The sequence below is a fragment of the Tamandua tetradactyla genome, chromosome X, assembly GCF_023851605.1.
Source record: "Tamandua tetradactyla isolate mTamTet1 chromosome X, mTamTet1.pri, whole genome shotgun sequence".
Classification (NCBI taxonomy): Eukaryota; Metazoa; Chordata; class Mammalia; order Pilosa; family Myrmecophagidae; genus Tamandua; species Tamandua tetradactyla.
The window spans coordinates 121498551-121514492 of NC_135353.1; the positions used below are offsets into that span (position 1 = coordinate 121498551).

A 15942-nucleotide genomic window follows, 5' to 3' on the forward strand; every position below is an offset into this window, starting at 1 on the left:
AATGAAGGCACTTTCTGTTGAGGAACTGAGAGCCACCATGCTCTCTCATTCTCCACTGCTAGCTCCAGCACTTCTCCAGTTGGGCGGCAACGAGGTTCTGCAAATCACGGCTTCCTTCAGGGCAATTCGATGTTTCTATAAACCCAGGCCCATACAATGTGCTAGGACAGTGTTTGGAGAATGTATTTCCACCCTAAAGAAAATGGCTGACTTTCCACTAGATCTGGAGTTTGTGAGGACTTAGGAGAAGACATTTAAAACACCTAGACTTTTAAACCACTGTAGCTCAGTTTCCCTGTCAATAAAATGGGTGTGCTAGAACCTGGCCTGGTCATCCCAAAAGGGTAGTTAGGAGATTTTGTGGAAAAGGACATCGTCAATTAGGGGTTCTTCCTGTTGAAAGTAACTGAAAGCCCTACAAGAATCCCTTCAAGTAAGAGGAGTTTATTTCCTCTCATTACTGGAAATTTTGAGGTTGATAGTCTCAGGCTCAATGATGTTGTGAGCAAGGTCAAAGTTTCCTTCCCTCTTTCACCTCTATCATCTTTAAGCATGCTAACATTTGTCCTCATGTTTGTTGCCTCATGGTCCCAAAATGGCTGCTGCATTCCAGACCTCACGTCTGTATCCAATGTAGGAAGAAAGGATCAGGAGAAAGGCTTTACTCTAATAAGACATTATCTTTTTATGTGGGATTATGCCATATATCTTATTGACCAACACCACATTAAAGCCCATTCCACACCGCTGCCCGCCCCCATATGAATCACTAACTAGAGGGAGTGAGATTACCAAGATTGGCTTTTTTTTTTTTTTTTTTTGCATGGGCAGACCAGGGTCTCGAACCCGGGTCTCCGGCATGGCAGGCAAGAACTTTGCTTGCTGAGCCACCATGGCCCGCCCACTATGACTGGTTTTGAGCAATCAAAATTCACCCCCTTAGTCTGGGGAAGGAACTTATCCTCAGTAAGAACAGGGATCTCCACCCACCGTGTGAAGAGAGTGAGGATAGACTAGTGGAGAGGAGAAGGATGGAGGTGGAGACTGTAGGGTAGGCAGTGGAAAGCATCTGCCAAAGAACCACAGACAAAAAGGCAAGATGACTGAGTTCTAGCCATAATTCTGCACTGAGCTTCTGTGTGGTTTGGTTCACTCCCTTGTCCTCTCTGGGTCTCGGTTTCCTCTTCTGTACCAGAGATCGCAAAGGGTGTTCCATGCATTGGTGCCCCGTGGCTTTAATTTGGACATGGACACTGGGATGTGGAATCCATCTCATGGCAGAGAAGACCCACTGAGTGTTGAATGGGAAAAGCCCAGGTTCTAGTTGGCGTGCATCATCTACCACCCAGAGGTGTCAAATTGATCTCTCCAACTTCAGGTATTTATGTGACACCTGAGACTCAGAATTAGAGCGCTGACGCTATGAAAGTCAGCAGTACCCCTTAAAGCAACTGTTAAAAAAAAGTTGAAAAAGTGATCAGACTTCAACTAGAGATATGAAGGAAGCTGATTTGGATAGGACTAAGGTATACAGAAGACTGGGTATAGGATGATATGGCCCATATTTTAAAACTTCAACTTCTGTGTGAGACCAAAGGGAGAGATGTTTATTTGGTACAAAATTTATATTTTGGGTAGTGCATTTCCTAATTTAACTTGCATGGTCAGTTTAGTTGAACACCATGGAATCTTGAATAAGGTATGAGATTGTGTTGGTTTGTCCAGGTTAGTGTGATGCCCCGATAAATCCCAGAGTAATTAGGGCAGTGAATAAAGAAGTATCTGCAAAGTCCCCTTGGGCAACTTGGGCGAAAGGAGGAAATATTCAACTTCCCTATTTGGAGAATTTTTGATATTATCGCAAGCTGTGGAGACAACCAAATCAAGAGGCTGATCCCTCGATCTTGGGGGTTGCCCCTATGAAACTTACCCCTGCAAAGGATAGGCTAAGCCTAGTTAAAATTATGCCTAAGGGTCACCCCCAGAGAACCTCTTTTGTTGCTCAGATGTGGCCTCTCTCTTGAAGCCAACTCAGCAGGTGAACTCACTGCCCTCCCTCCTACATGGGACATGATTCCCAGAGGTGTAAATCTCCCTGACAACATGGGACAGAAATCCTAGGATGAGCTGAGACCTGGCACAAGCGATTGAGGAAGGCTTCTTGACCAAAAGAGGGATTAAGGAAATGAGATAAAATAAAGTTTCAGTGGCTGAGAGATTTCAAACAGTCAAGAGATTATCCTGGAGGTTACTCTTATGCATTATATAGATATCCCTTTTTAGTTTGTGGTGTATTGGAGTAGCTGGAGGGAATACCTGAAACTGTTGAACTGTGTTCCAGTAGCCTTGATTCTTTTTTTTTTATTTTACAGTATAACATATATACAAAAGAAAGAAATAAAAAAGCACTATTTTTCAAAGCAGTTTTCAACAAGTAGTTATAGGACAGATCCCAGAGTTTGTCATGGGCTACCATATCATCATCTCAGATTTTTCCTTCTAGCTGCTCCAGAATATAGGAGGAATAAATATTCTTTTATCATCACAATAAGCTTTTTTTTCTCTTTTGTGAAAAAGAACATATTTACAAAAAAGCAATAAATTTCAAAGCAAAGCACAACAAATAGTAGCCTTGATCCTCAAAGATAATTGTATAAAGATATAACTTTTACAATGTGACTGTGTGATTGTGGAAACCTTGTGTCTGATGCTCCTTTTATCCAGGGTATGGACAGATGAGAAAATAAAATGGATAAAAAAACAAAAAATAGAGGGAAGAAAGATTAAAATAAGTTGAGTAGATTGAAATACTAGTGGTCAATGAGAGGGAAGGAAAAGGGGTTTGGCATGTATGAGCTTTTTTTTTTCTTTTTTCTTTCTTTTTCTGGAGTGATACAAATGTTCAAAAAAATGATCATAGTGATGAATACACAACTATATGATGATATTTTGAGCCATTGATTGCACACTATGTATGGAATGTTTGTATGTCAAGAATGTTTGTATGTTAAGTTACCATAAAAATATTAAAATTAAAAAAAACCTGTGAGCCAGTACATTCCCGTTCTTTAAGTTAACCCATTGTGTGGTATTTGTTTTAGCAGGTAGAAAACTAAATTGTATCAATTTACGCTTCCACCAGCAGCCTATCAAAGTTCTTGTAAGCAAAATAGTCCTTGCTAATACGGAAGGCTCTTGTGCTCACCCAAACATGCTAACCTTAATGAAAAAACATTAAGGCACTTGGGAGTTTAACAAACTATATTTCCTGAATTTCCACTTGATTTTTGAATAAGAATGATGACTTTTATAAAAGAGCCCTCCTTGGGTTCATTAATCAGTAATGTATCTGATCTTGTTTTGTCAAATGCTGCAATAAAGTGGATGGCCTGATATATACTCTTCTAAACCAAGTTTTCTTTACCTGCTGGCCTAATATGTCAAAATGGTGATTCCTTGTAATGGATTGCTCCTCTGGGCAAAATGGTCATGGGTCCTGGACTTCCATAAGTAGACATTAAAGTTGTATTTTTCATTGGAAAAAAAAAAGAAAGAAAGAAAGGGGGAGCAGAGAGAGCTCTATGAGCACTAATGAGGAGGATCCACAGCTAAAGGTGGGTATATTAGTTCCTGTGGCTGCTGTAATAAATTACTACAAACAAGTAACAAAATTTATTTGCTCACAGTTCTGGAGGCCAGAAGTCTGAAATAAATTTCACTGGGGCTGAAATCAAGGTGTTCGTAGGCTGTGCTCCTTCCAGAGGCTCTAAGCAAAAATTCCTCCTTGCTCATCTAGCGTCTGGCGGCTGCCAGCATTTCTTGGTCATGTCACTTCAATCTCTGCCTCCATGTCACATTGCCTTCCCCTCTTCTGTCTGTGTGACATCTCCATCTACCTCCTTTTCTCAAGGGTACATATGATTGCATCTAGGGCTAACCCAGATAATCTCTGGATCTCAAGCTTGTTAATTCAATCACTTCTGGAAAATCCCTTTTTGCTATATAAAATGATATTCACAAATCCCAGGCATTAGGACTTGGATATCTTATGGGGGTCATTATTCAGCCAACCCTAGTGGGGAATTCCAGGCTTGCTCTTGTGAAGCTTATGTAGGTAACAGAGAAGCTTAGCTACCTATAGGTATGCCTAAGGGTTACTTCTGAAGGACCTCTGTTGTTGCTCAGATGTGGCTTCACTCTCTCTAAGCCCAACTCTGCAAGTGAAACCACTGCCCTCCCCCCTATGTGTGACATAACATCCAGGGGTGAAAGACTCTGTTCTAGTTTGCTAGCTGCCAGAATGCAACACACCAGAGACAAATTAGCTTTCAATAAAAGGGGATTTACTTAGTTAACGTATGGTTCTTCAGAGGAAAGGCAGCTAACTTTCAACTGAGGTTCTTTCTTATGTGGGAAGGCACAGGATGATCTCTGCTGGCCTTCTCTCCAGGCCTCTGGGTTCCAACAACTTTCCCTGGGGTGATTTCTTTCTGCATCTCCAAAGGCCTGGGCTGAGCTGCGAGTGCTGAAATGAGGTATGCTGAGCTGCTCATCTGTGCTACGTTGAGCTCTTTCATTTAAGCACCAGCCAATTAAATCAAACATCATTCATTGCAGCAGGCACACCTGTTAGACGACTGCAGATGTAATCAGCAACAGATGAGGTTCACATACCATTGGCTCGTGTTCACAGCAACAGTACTAGGTACCTTCACCTGGCCAAGTTGACAACTGATCGTAACTAACAAAGGTCTCCCTGGCAGCGTGGGAGATGAACCCCCAAGGATGAGTTTGGCCCTGGCACCATAGGATCAACAATGCCATCCTAACCAAAATGGGGAAAGAAGTGTAACAAATAAGGTATCAGTGGCTAAGAGAGTTCAAATAGAGTTGACAAGATACTCTGGAGGTCACTTTTATGCAAGCTTCAGATAGACATTGCTACCTATGATAACTTGCCAGACTCAAAACAAAACCATTCCTGCCAAGCCTAAAGAATAGCTAGGGCAATATATAAGACTCTACAAATGCACTAGGATAATTTTCCAGAAGCCTACGACTTCCAGATGGTTCCCTGGACCAGAGAAGTCCTGAAATGCAGAGGGCCCGACCTCTCCAGAACATCAGCTAGTTCCATCCCCCTACCCCATATTATTGACAGCCCCTTCCAACATGAAAAAGTTAGAATGGCCATAGCCCAAATATCCCTAAGGAGAGGGAGAAAGATCAAAGGTGATGGTGGAGTTATACAGAGAAGGTCGGGTTTAACACAAGAGTATGACTGCTGAGTCATTATATAGATATTTCTTTTAGTCTCCAGTACCTTAGGGCAGCTAGAAGTGAAGACCTAAAATGGTGGAATTGTAACCCATACCAAACTCTGAAATATGTTCTATAACTAATTGTTGTGATGTGCTTTGAAATTTATTGCTTTTTTTGTGTATACGTTATTTTTCAAGAAAAAAAGATAAAAAGAAAGTACAGAGTAGAATAGAGAAGATAGGATTTAACAAACGAATATGACTGCTGAATCAATATATTGATATTTCTTTAGGTCTCCAGTGTCTTGGAGCAGCTGGAAGAAAAAATTAAAAATTGTGGAACTGTAACCCATACCAAACTTTAAAATCTGTTATATGAGTACTTGTTGAAATGTACTTGGAATATTGCTTTTTTGTATATATGTTATTTTTCACAATTAAAAAAAAACATTAAATGAGTTTGTTTCCTGGACCATGCACCCCCCCCAAAAAAATTTTTAAAAATAATAATATAGGGGTGTCACAGAAATGGAACCACTTCTAAAAAGGGGAAATTTATTAAATTGCAAGTTTACAGTTCTAAGGCCATGAAAATGTCCAAATTAAGGCAAAGCTATAAAAATGTCCAAATTAAGGCATCCATGGAATGATACCTTGAGTCAAGAAGGTCAATAACGTTCAGGGTTTCTTGCTCAGCTGGAAAGGTACAAGGTGACATCTGCTAGCTTTCTCTCCAGGCTTCTCCAATGGCTTCCCTGTGGGCATTTTCTTTCTTCATCTCCAAAGGTCTCTGGCTGTGAGAGCTCTGTTGGCTCTAAAGCTTTTTCCAAAATGATTCTCTCTTAAAGGGCTCCAGTAAGCAACCCCACCTTGAATGGCTGGAGATACATCTGCATGGAAACCATCTAATCAAAAGTTACCACCCACAATTGGGTGGGTCACATCTCCATGGAAACAATCAGAGAGATCCCTTCCAGCAATATTGAATGAGGATTCAAGTACATGGCCCTTCTGGGATACATAATAGCCTGAAGCCAGCACGTTGGTTATGAAGAATGTGGGAGCTAGTGCTGACCCTCCAGAGGGCATTTGAGAAGCACTAAGCACTTGTCTTCATTTTTCTCTGTCCTTTCTAGGTTTGTTGTTGGTCTAGTTGGCAGAGGAGGGTGAAGAGAGAGCTGGGATCAAATCAGGGTGGCTGCCCCAGCATGTCCCAAACTCAAATGCCTACATGGCCTGGCCTAAGCATGAATGAAGCCAAACTGGCAGTGGACATGGGGAGGCGGAGGGTGGACATTGGGGATTCCATGTCCTGTATAGGGGGAATATACACTACTCAGACCCAGCCCACTGTTGTAGAGGTGGCCAAGTCTTCTAACATCGGAATAGAAATCAGATATCTGATTTTTAGTAGAAAATCTCTTCATTTTTAAAGGTTGGCCACTAACTACATTTAAAAAAAATCCTTTGCAGCCAGTAGACAAGCGGGCAAAAGACTTGGACAGCACATTAGAGAAAAGGATCTCAAAATGTCCAGTAAATGTGTGAAAGTTGTTCAACCTCATTATTCATTAGGAAAAAGCAAATCAAAACCACAAGGAGGGAGTGGGGTGGGGTAGAGAGTAGGGGGCGGTAGTCGGGGTCAGGGGAGAAGGAGAAGGCGGTTAATCACTTATAAATGGCGCCGAAGCAGGACCCGAAGCTGAAATTCCAGGAGGGTGAGCGAGTGTTGTGCTTTCATGGGCCTCTGCTTTATGAAGCAAAGTGTGTAAAGGTTGCCATAAAGGCCAAACCAGTGAAATACTTTATACATTACAGTGGTTGGAATAAAAACTGGGATGAATGGGTTCCAGAAAGCAGAGTACTCAAATGCGTGGACACCAATCTGCAGGAACAGAGAGAACTTCAAAAAACCAATCTGCAGCAATATGCAGAAGGGAAAACGGAGAGGGGCTGCCCCAGAAAAGAAGACATCTAGTCTGCAGCAGAAAAATGTTGAAGTGAAAACAAAAAAGAACAAACAGAAAACACCTGGAGATGGAGATGGTGGAAGTACCTCAGCCTCCTCGGAAGAAAGGGGCCCGAGTACACCCCACAGGTGAAAACGAAAACATTCATGGAACAGAGTTGAAGTTAAAGTAAAGATTCCTGAAGAACTAAAACCATGGCTTGTTGATGACTGGGACTTAATTACCAGGCAAAAACAGCTCTTTTATCTTCCTGCCAAGAAGAATGTGGATTCCATTCTAGAGGATTATGCAAATTACAAGAAATCTCGAGGAAACAGCGATAATAAGGAATATGCTGTTAATGAAGTTGTGGCAGGGATAAAAGAATACTTCAGTGTAATGTTGGGCACTCAGCTACTCTACAAATCTTAGAGACCACAGAATGCTGAAATCCTTGCAGATCACCCTGATGTACCCATGTCCCAGGTGTGTGGAGCGCCACACCTACTGAGATGATTGGCACAAATTGGAGCAATGTTGGCCTATAATAAGAGCCTTGCTTCATTACTGAACTATCTTCATGATTTCCTGAAGTATCTGGCAAAGAATTCTGTGACTTTATTTAGTGCCACTGATTATGAAGTGGCTCCTTCTGAGTACCATTGGAAAGCTGTGTGAGACTGCTGACGCTCCCTCACGTTTGAATCTCTGTTAACACATTTTTGTTCCTAGTCCTTCTTTTGTACAAATGATGCACTTTGAAAATATTAGCATATAACAGAACTGATGTATGTTTGTTTTCTGTTTACTTTTAAATGGAAAATAAAAGGGCTATGCTCCTTTTTACTTTTCTTTTCTCTTCTTCTTTTTTTTGTTTTTCATTTCAAAATTGCTACCAGTGGGCGGGCCACGGTGGCTCAGCAGGTAAAGTTCTCGCCCGCCATGCTGGAAACCCGGGTTCGATTCCTGGTGCCTGCCCATGCCAAAAAAAAAAAGTTGCTACCAGTGTATTCAGTGATGGACAACAGAGAGACATGCTGTAGAGTGTTTTATGGCCAAATTGACAAAGCTTGTTTTGAATGCTGGTAGTTCTATTCCTTTGATACTACGCACTTTTATAATATGTGTTAATGCTATGTGACAAAATGTTCTCATTAGTGCCAAAGTTTCAATTCAGTGTATATAACTGAACACCCTCATTTGTGTTCTTTTTAAATTTCTTTTCTTTTTTTTTATCGTGCTTATACTAAAGAGCCCATCCTTTGCAAGTCATCCATGTTGTTCCTTAGGCATTTTATCTTTGCTCAGATTGTTGAAGAATGGTGGCTCGTCTCATGGTTTTTGTATTTGCGTCTAATGCACATTTTAACATGATAGACACAATGCATTATGCAGCTACAGTTTTCTGGAAAAGTCAGTCTTTTAGGAATTGTTTTTCAGATCTTCAATAAATTTTTTCTTTAAATTCCAAAAAAAGAAAAAACCGCAATGAGGAACCATCGCATAATATCAGATTGGTAAAAATATATTTTAATGGTAATTCTTTATACACTGCTGGTGGAAGTGCAATATGATGCAACCACTTTGGAAAACCATTTGGAATGATTTAGGTAAGTTGGAAGGTATGTATCCTCTCTAATCCAGAAATTCCATTCCTTGTTGCACGCTAAAAGACTGGACAAACAAATTGTGGAATACATTCACAGTGGAATACCATAGCAGATTACAGCTACACGCAACATATATGCATCTCATAGACAAACTGTTGAAAGGAAAAAGCAAGATATAAGAAATATATACTGTATGGTTTCATTTATATACAATTCAAAACAGGCAAAACGAAACTCTGTGTTTTAGGTTCACAGATATACATAAAGAAAAGCAAGAAGATGCCACCAAAGTCAGAGGGTTGGTTCTCTCAGGAGTAGGGGTGGAGAGAGGAAGATAAGCTGGGGGAAGGGTTTGTTGAGGGCTTCTGTGGTCCTCAGCAACTGGAAAACTATCATGGGCCAAATCTAACCTGCTGCCTATTTCTGTACATCATGACTAAGAACAGCTTGTAAATTTTTTTTAATCTTAGAAAAATAAATTTTAAAATTATATTTTGTATCACATGAAAATTGTATTGAAATTCAAATGTCAGAGTCTATGAATAAATTTTATCGGTACAAAACCACCCCCATTCATTTACTATTGTCTAGGGCTGCTTTCATGGACAATAGCTGACTAGTTGTGACAGAGACCATATGGCTCACAGAATCTAAAATATTTGCTCTCTGGCCCTTTATGGAGGATATTTCCCAACATCTCCCTGCTCTAATTCTTGACCTGGCAGGCAGTTTTGTTGGTGCTCACTTTATACTGCAGTGCACTCTATGAATTAGATGAAACAATGTGTGTGTGTGGTGTGTGTGTCATCCAAGATAGGGTTGCCAGGAGTCGTGTAGACACAGGACATGACCCAACTTTAATTTGTTCTGCATCTTGTATTGACCTTGTCAGGGTGCCCTAAATATTCCGTATTCTGCTTTTTCCAATACATTACAAAAATTTGGCAATTGGAGCTGGTTTTCTGCCATGGTAATTAGGTCTTAAATCACTCAAATGGTAACACTACTGAAAAACATAACTCCACAATCCATTATTGTCTCTCCTGCAAGTTTGGCTGAGGAAAGACCAAAAGGAGTGACTTAAAATGAAAGGTACTTACTTTTCATATTCAAAAAAAGGAAAAGTCTGTTCTTTGGCCAAGTCCCAAGTTATGAACAAGTAAACCACCATAATCAGAGAGAAGTTTGGATTAGTTGCCAATCAGAGATGGCCTTACCCAGTGAATAACTTGGCTGGTCTTTGCCCAGGTTCTTGGGAGATACCTCCTAAATCTTTGGAATTTCTCACGATAGGAGTTGTCTTTTGATATTCATGATGGGACCACTTCTGATAGTTTATATCAGTCAGATGACTCAGGGAGGGGCCAGCTAAACCTATAATTTTGGGATGCAGATTGGTCATACCTGAAAGACCAAACAAATGGTTGGGGGATTGAGGGTTTGAGCCACAGCATATCAGCCAGATATCTGGGAAACGGAAGGGACTGGAGATTGGGTTCGACCATGTGGACCTTGATTCAATCAATCATGTCTACATGATGAAACAACAATAAAAACTCTGGACACTATAACTGGAGCACCTTTCCATCCTGGGTAATATGTATCGATGTGCTGGGACTGTGATGTGTCCTGACTCCAGGGGGAGGGAACACAGGAGTTTTGCATTTGGGAACCCTCCCAGATGTCTCCCTATGTGTCTAATTCATATCCTTTAGGCTATCATAAAACTAATCTATTGTATAGCGGTTTCCTGTGTTGTGTCCTTCTAGTGAATTATCAAACCTGAGGAGGTGGTCAAGCCCCCTGAATGTGTAACCAGTTGGTCAGAAGTGCGGATATTCTGGGAATCCCCAAATTTGTGGCTTGTGTCTGAAGTGCAGGTGGTTTGGGGATTGTGCCATTAACCTGTGGAGTCTGACCTAAACCCAGGTGGTTAGTCAGAATTGCATTGTAGTTCTCCTCAGAAATTATTGCCCTACATTTCAGAAAGTTAGCGAACCAAGGACAGCTCCAAGCCTTTGCAAGTCAATCACTCAGTTAACACAGTCCTGAAAGCCAATCAGTGCTAGCTCCATGCTTTTTGATAACAGCCAACCAGCTAGAGCTTCACTCCAGTTGCCATTTTGCTTCCGAAAGTCAACCAACCAGTGATAAACCTCCTGCTAGACAACAGCCAATCAGCAAGTGCCTCACTCCAGTTCCCATGCTTCTGGAAGTCAACCAATCAGTAATAAATCACATTCTACACAATATCCAATAAACAAGTGCTTTACTTTAGCCACCATTTTCTGAAAACCAGCCGTTCTACAGCAGCCTTACTCAAATGACGGCAGGAACATACCTGAAGTCGGTTCAGTCCTTAAACACCCTCACTTCTGAAAGTCCCTTAATCCCTGAACACCAGCCTTCCCAAAATGTTCTATAAGAGCAGTTCTGGCTTTGTTCTAGACGTCTGCACCTTACAAGTACAGCTCTCCCTTACAAGCAGACCAGAAGTTCACTGTCATGGTCAGGTTCATGTGTCAACTTGGTCAGGTGGTGATGCCTGTTTGTCTGGTCGGGCAAGCGCTGACCTGTCCGGTGCCATGAGGACATTTCATGGACTTAAATCATAATCACATTGGCTGCATCCACACTGACTGCATTTGCAACCAGCTAAGGGGAGTGTCATCAGCAATGAATGATGCTTAATCTAATCACAGGAATGCTTTTAAGGAGGATTCCGAAGAGACAATCACTCTTCCTGTTTCAGCCAGCCAGCCTCTCCTGAGAGTTCGTTGAGGACCTTCATTGGAGTTGCCAGCTTATGGCCTGCCCTACAGATCTTGAACTCTACACCCCATGGTTAAGTGAAGCAACCATTACATTTACAGATATCTCCTGCTGATTCTGTTTCTCTAGAAAACCCTAATACATTCACCTTTTTTTTTTTTTTTTTGCGTCAGGTAACAAGTACAATTTGTTTGTTCACAAATTCACAATCCTTTCAACGGTTCAAGGTTAGTTAGGAGTTTCAATTTGTAAAAGACACTGTGCGGTTGTGAGATTATCAGATTCAATCTTTTCAATTTTGTGGTTGTTGTTATTGTGTATGTTTTTTATTTGTGTATGGTTGAACCCCCCAAATGCTGAAAGGTAGGTGTAAATTTCACTTGAATTTTCTGAACAGGGGACATATACTCAACAAGGAAAAAGTCCTTTCTAAGATCTTTGAGCAGAATGGCCATTTGAGCAATATGTTCATTCAATATCATTAAGTAAACGGCAGAAAGTCTGATATAAACCAGCCTATTACAGCTAAGCATAAGAAATGTGTGAATTTCTTAACTAGCACCAAAGAAACTGATAAAATAATAACATTTTGAAAGAGAAATTCAGATAGAGAAGATAAATTAATCAGAAGAGAAGCTGTAATAGACGTCCAAACTGTATATCATCATTAGTCTTTTAGCCTCAATGGCTGTTTGAACATATTTCAAGCAAAGTTTTTAAGTGCTAGAATGAAATCTACTGCAATGATAAAAAAATGCAATAGCTCCACTTACTCTTACAGAGATTACCAAAGATCTAAAGTCTTCATTTTTTTACGGCTTAACATGGATGCACATGATCACAATGCAGAAAAACAATTTTCTATGTGCAATATTTTCCTAGTCAAAAGCTTGCTTATTAGGTTATTGCTAGTGAAATTCTTCGAGTTGAGACCTCAGAAACAATAGGAAGTTTCTGCAGAGATTCTCTTGAGTTGGGAGTTAATGAGAAAAAGTATACTGCTTTTCATGGAGATAATGTAACTACAAAATTTGGTCGATGTTTGAATAGAGGCGCACACAATGCACCTCTTAATAATAATTTAATTATTATTAAATGCATGAATAATTCTATGAAACGTGTGGGCTGTACTGCCCATATTCTGCATGATGCTGTTCAGACAGCCTTTGATGTCCTTTCTATCGATACTGAAGTAGTTGTCATGAAATTGTTCTCTTACACCAGCATTTGTACTCTTGGAACTGAGAAATAAACAATTTTTGCTGGCATTCTGTATTCTTCAATTCTCTCACACTAAAAAACTCATTGGCTCTCTTTTTTTGGGGGGGGGAGAGTTTCAGATACATAATCTCTTTTAACATTTTTTATTGTGAAATATAACATATATACAAACAAGCAATAAATTTCCAAGTACATTTAACCAGATCTTAAAGTTTGGTATGGGTTACAGTTCCACAATTTTCTGTTTTTTCTTCTAGCTGCTCCAAGACACTGGAGACCAACAGAAATATCAATATAATGATTCAGCAGTCATACTCAGTTGTTAAATCCTAACTTCTTTGTTATACTCTTCCTTCTCTTTAAATAATATATATACATAAAAGCAATAGACTTCAAAGTACATTGCAACAATTAGTTGTAGAACAGATTTCAGAGTTTGGTATGGGTTACAATTCCATAATTTTAGATTTTTATTTATAGCTGCTCTAAAGTACTGGAGACTAAAGGAAATATCAGCATATTGATTCAGCACTTATACTCATTTGTTAAACCCGACCTTCTGTGTATAAGTCCACCATCACCTTTTTTAGTCTGGGGTGCGTTGGAGAGGCTGGAGGGAAGTGCCTGAGACTGTGGAGCTGTGTTCTAGTGGCCATGTTTGTTGAAGATGATTGTACAATGATGTAGCTTTCCCAAAGTAACTATGTGATTGTGAAAACCTTGTGTCTGATGCTCCTTTTATCTACCTTATGGACAGATGCGTAAAAAAAAATGGGTTAAAAATAAAGAAATAATAGAGCCATATCAGCAGGCAGAGCTCTCGCCTGCCATGCCAGAGACCCAGGTTTGATTCTTGGTGCCTGTCCATGCAAAAAATAAATAAATAATAGGGGGAACAAGTGTTTAAAAAAAATAGATGGATACATGGGGAAAAATGTACCTATTGCAAACTGTGGACTATGGCTAACAATAATATTTTAATATTCTTTCATTAACGGTTAACAAATGTGCCACATCAACACCACCAGTCAATGGTGGTGGTGGGGGGGGATAAGGGGTAAGGGAGGATTTTGGTTTTATTTTTTATTTTTATTTCCTTTCTAGAGTGATGAAAATGTTCCAGAATTGATCATGGAGATGTGTGCACAGCTACGTGATGATACTGTGACCCAGTCATTGTACACTTCAGATGGTTTGTATGGTGTGTGAATGTATCTCAGTAAAACTGTATTAAAGGGTGTGGGGCGGCCCCACGCAGTGAGCGCAGCGGGGGACCCTCCTATACCATGGAGGCCAGATGCTTGCTCCAGGGCTTTCACCTCCAGGGCAACGTAAATCACAGGCACGATCTCGTCTTCCCATCTTCCATGGTGGACAAGGTCGCCTCTGCAGATCCAGGCTGGGCTTAGGGGTGCGCCAGGTGGAAAATTTTTTAAAGGCCTCTTGGGGCATATCACCATTGTTGGATACTTGGTATATTTAAGAAAGCTGATTGCATAGAAGATGCTCTGAACAGGCCCAAGAGGCTGTCTGGCCCAGGTGTTCCTTAATGCTGCATGTTCTGTTCTCCATTCAAGATGTCCTCATACTTCTGACATGTAAAGTGACGACTCTGAAAGCTATGACAGAGGGAAAATGAATGGTGCCTGAAGCCTAGAAGACTCCCCTTAACAAAGCAGAAGCCCTGATTACTATTTGAAATGCTGAGGAAGTTGCTGCGGAGAAGACTCTTTTCTTATCCTACCAAATACTACTTTTTGATTCTCATTTTTCTCTAGTCACCTTCTCGGTTTTAAGAATTCATCAAAAGCCCGAATATATGAATGTGGGACATTTGGAGCTGATTGGAGAGGATACAAGTAGTGATATTAATTCTACCAAAGTTTTACAGGGTGATAGAGATGAAATCAAAAAGGTAAAGTTTGAGATATTAACTGTGACATTTAAAAAGCGCCCTCGGTGGACAACCCATGACTATATCAACATGACCTGCAATTGTGCTTCTTTCATCAAGAGGCGCAAATATATTGTAGAATCCCTTAGCAAAGAAGAAGTGGAGTTTCCAATCACCTACTCTATTGTGGTTCATCACAAAATTGAAATGCTTGGCAGGCTCCTGAGGGCCATCTACATGCCTCAGAATTTGTATTGCATTCACATGGACAAAAAATCAGACAATTCCTTTTCAGCTGCAGTAATGGGCATTGCATCCTGTTTCAGTAACGTCTTTGTGACCAGTCAGTTGGAGAGCGTGGTTTCTGCTTGGCAGAGTCGGGTTCAGGCAGACCTCAACTGCATGAATCTCCAGCCTGAGTGCAGACTGGAAGTACTTGATCAATCTTTGTAGTATGGATTTTCCTATTAAAACCAACCTGGAAATTGTCAGGAAGCTCAAATCATTAATGGGCGAAAACAACTTAGAAACTGAGAAGATGCCGTCCAAAAAAGAGGATCGGTGGAAAAAGCATTATGAAGTCATTGACGGGAAACTAACCAACACAGGGACAGACAAAGTACGCCCTTCTCTTGAAACACCCATTTTTTTCCCTGGCAGTGCCTATTTTGCAGTCAGTAGAAAATATGTGGGGTACGTGCCAGAGAATGAAAAAATTCAGAAGTTTCTAGAATGGGCAAAAGACACATACAGCCCAGATGAATATCTCTGGGCCACTATTCAGAGGATCCTTGAGCCCAAAGTACGATATGTCTGACATGCATGCCGTGGCTCGGTTTGTCAAGTGGCACTACTTTGAAGGCGACGTTTCCAAGGGCGCCCGCTACCCACCCTGCAGCGGGGTCCACGTGCGCTCCGTGTGCGTTTTCGGGATGGGTGACTTGAACTGGATGCTGCGCAATCACCACTTCTTTGCCAATAAGATTGACACCGACGTGGACCCCTTTGCCATCCAGTGTTTGGATGAGCGTCTGAGACATAAAGCACTGGAGGCATTCAGACGTGGACCGTTGTAGGCAATTTTAGAAATAAGTAGAACGCACGAAGTACGTCCCGCCCTACTCTTCTGCCTTGTTAATGGGCATCCAGGGAGCTCTTGGGGTCAAGGACTCAAGTGGGTCTTTATGTTGGCGCAGCTACGTGTATTCTGCAGAGCACCATCTGTAAGAAAGGTT

General features: G+C 40.9%; 2 pseudogenes; both read left to right on the forward strand.

The window, feature by feature from the left end:
* The first annotated feature begins 6939 nt into the window (after positions 1-6939).
* Positions 6940-7888, forward strand: LOC143670689 (mortality factor 4-like protein 1 pseudogene; annotated as a pseudogene).
* A 6625-nt stretch (positions 7889-14513) lies between these two features.
* LOC143672058 (beta-1,3-galactosyl-O-glycosyl-glycoprotein beta-1,6-N-acetylglucosaminyltransferase-like) lies at positions 14514-15783 on the forward strand (annotated as a pseudogene).
* Positions 15784-15942: the final 159 nt, after the last annotated feature.